Source organism: Lucilia cuprina, chromosome 2 (genome assembly GCF_022045245.1).
Source record: "Lucilia cuprina isolate Lc7/37 chromosome 2, ASM2204524v1, whole genome shotgun sequence".
Lineage (NCBI taxonomy): Eukaryota > Metazoa > Arthropoda > Insecta > Diptera > Calliphoridae > Lucilia > Lucilia cuprina.
Genome location: NC_060950.1, coordinates 13,831,139 through 13,834,432, shown reverse-complemented (window position 1 = coordinate 13,834,432; position 3,294 = coordinate 13,831,139). Strand labels below are relative to the sequence as shown.

Below are 3,294 nucleotides of genomic sequence, written 5' to 3'. Positions count from 1 at the left end.
AACTAGAACTGAACTAGAACTGAACTAGAACTGAACTAGAACTGAACTAGAACTGAACTAGAAATGAACTAGAACTAAACTAGAACTGAACTAGAACTAAACTAGAACCGAACTAAAACTAAACTAGAACTGAAATAGAACTGAACTAGAGCTGAACTACTGAATAAGAAAAAATTAAGTATTTTCTTAGTTTAGATAGTAATTAACAAACAGGTGGTGGTATATAAATCAGTATTATTGTCATTCTTAGATCAAAAGTCAATAACTTAAAACATTAAGAAACAGTACAAATTAATTTTAAATACTTGTTTCGAAACAATCGATTTACAATTGGGAATTTTTCTCAAAAACCTAAAATTTCACTTAAATTTTAAATAAGTACAATTTTGTATACATATTGATGATTAACCTAAACAATTTACAACACCTTAAAAAATTAAAAAAAAAAAATATATGAAAATAATTCAAAATAAAACATTGTCTGTCCAGCTTAAGGCAAAGTTCTTTCTTGTTTTTCAATTCACTGAACCAAATTTTATCGTATTCTAAAACTCTGATTAAAATATAGTATCAAGTAATTAATTTATATACAACTCAACAAGTCAAAGGTGTTGTATTCTACTACCTAGTAGTTGATGGCCTTCGCAAAAACACATTTCGACATTCGATGAAAATAAAACCAATGACAAAAAGAAATTGTTGCTTCTGTTTCTTTTTTATGAATAAAAGAACGATCGAAACGAACTTAACCCAATTATTTAAGCAGACTCTGGTAATTATAAGCAATGTGTATGCACATTTTTAATCATTTGATGTAAAGAATATCGTATTGAAATGTGTAACATGAATAATGGACAACTTGATTAAAACTATATGAATTAAAATATTAAGAGATATTTTTATTTCAATTTAAGAGCAATTCAAGTCGTACTTACGATAAAAGAGAGAGACTTGTTTATCCAAGTCAAGGTTTTGAAATGAGTTGAAACTCAATTGTTGGTGTAAATAAGAATTAAGGGTTGCCATTTTGAAATTATGGTTTTGGGGAAAAACTAACTAACTTGAAAACATTTCTATACAATGTTTTCAAGTTAGTTAGTTAGTTAGTTAGTTAGTAAGTTAGTTAGGGCGGGTTTTTGAGTTGCTAATAAAATGCCAATTAATAACCAGATTACTTAATCTAAAAATAGATTTTGATGTTAATCCTCTTTTGGAGTGCATGATTAAACTTCGCAGCGTTACCATACAAAATAACAGAAAACGTCATTGTTTGTTATCAAAACATGTTTTATAAAAAAGAAGACAATTGTGTAATATAAAGCGAAGTCTCTATAATTATACTAATTGAGAAATTCAACATTTTAAAATTGTATTAATTTTTTTGAATCAGCTGTTTACACTTTTGCGTTTCTTGCTTGATTGAACACTCCTCGTTAGTTAGGTAGATATTTAGATAGATAGATAGATAGATAGATAGATAGATAGATAGATAGATAGATAGATAGATAGATAGATAGATAGCTAGATAGCTAGATAGATAGATAGATAGATAGATAGATATATAGATAGATAGATAGATAGATAGATAGATAGATAGATAGATAGATAGATAGATAGATAGATAGATAGCTAGATAGATAGATAGATAGATAGATAGATAGATAGATAGATAGATAGATAGATAGATAGATAGATAGATAGATAGATAGATAGATAGATAGATAGCTAGATAGCTAGATAGCTAGATAGATAGATAGATAGATAGATAGATAGATAGATAGATAGATAGATAGATAGATAGATAGATAGATATCTTTTTTTTAGACATAAAGGAAACTTCAAAAGAGAACTAAGAAACAGTTTCTCAACAACAGTTTCCTAGTGTGAACCAGGTCAAAGCAACATCGTAACAAAATTTCACAACAATTTTCAAACTAAAAACACAATCAATCACAGTGGGATGTAAACAAAAACAGGATAAAACCAATAGATATAATGGCAACTCTGAAAACAATATTTGTTGTAGTTTTTGCATAAAGTAAAACACTCAAAATCACACATATTTTGAGTGTTAATGTTGGTTTAACAGAAAATCCAACAATAAACAAACGACGACTCTAAAATACGACTTTAGTATTTTTGTAAATTTAGTTATTTTACCAAGTCTACATCAATGACGGCTTAACGGAGTAGAACGTCAGTTACCTGCTCACCTTAAATGGTATTAGTTCGTTCGCATACGGGTCATTCAGATATAGTGCTAGTATTATATAGATATATATAAAAATCTAACGAAGATTTCGTTTTATTACAACGTGTAATCAACTTGACTAGAATAGTTAAATATTTTCTTGATCAAGTGTTTTTAAACTACGAATTAAAAAAATATTAACATTTTCGAATTTAAACAAACAAAAAAATATTAGAAGTAATTTTACTACAACTTAAACTTGTAGTTGAAATAAATTTATACAACTTTTACAAAAACAGTGGTAAGTTTTATTAGTGCAACAGCAGTGATCACACATTTCAAATAATTGAAAAACTAGCTTTATTTTAAAAAATCCAAAATTTGTTTACGAAACTTCCGCAAAACAACTTTTTTTCTTTGGTAATTTTTTATTAACAAATAAATTGTAAATGTTTTTTTGTTTGTTTGTGAATACTAGTAACAAAAAAACAGCAACAAAATGTCTTAAACTTAATACCAATGAACTGAACTCTCAGTCAGCTATAGTGTAATTTAGAGTGTAATGTAAAAAAAATTAATGAATAATAACAAAAAAGTGTTGTTTTTTGAGCATATTGCAGCAATCTTCTCACAACACTGGCCCCCTAATAGTCAGACTGGGGTTTCGGTTAAATATTTTCTTTAAACACTTAACTGCCATTGTAAAAATATGTATTTTTTTATGTTAAAATTTATAAGAAACTAGTGAATGAATGTTATTTGTTGTTTGTAATGAAGAAAAAATAAACTATTATGGACGTTTGAAATCATGAAATACAATTTTATGTAATATTTATTACTTTAACTATACGGTTAATGTTTCGAAAAAAAGCAACTTTCTTTAACACATAATATGTACGTTCATTTAATGAATAAGATTAGTATATGAACCATTGTAATGAAAAACATAAATAAATATGTTTGTAAGCAGGTATCTGCTCAGGTCTAACTCACTGACCCTGTTGCTCTGACACGTTTTTTGGTTGGTGTTATTAGTCAGGCATGGATAGTTGAAGTTATGAAATTTGTAGAAAAAATTATATATGTATTTCTTCTTGGCTTTC

At 27.1% G+C, this 3,294-nt stretch overlaps 1 protein-coding gene across 1 annotated transcript in view; it reads left to right on the top strand.

Annotated features, from left to right (window-relative positions):
- The first annotated feature begins 2,160 nt into the window (after positions 1 to 2,160).
- LOC111679157 (alpha-tocopherol transfer protein-like) overlaps positions 2,161 to 3,294 on the top strand; it is a 10,160-nt gene continuing 9,026 nt past the window's right edge. The window contains exon 1 of the mRNA XM_023440669.2: positions 2,161 to 2,492. The gene's annotated coding sequence lies outside the window, so the exon portion shown is untranslated. The remainder of the gene's footprint in view (positions 2,493 to 3,294) is intronic.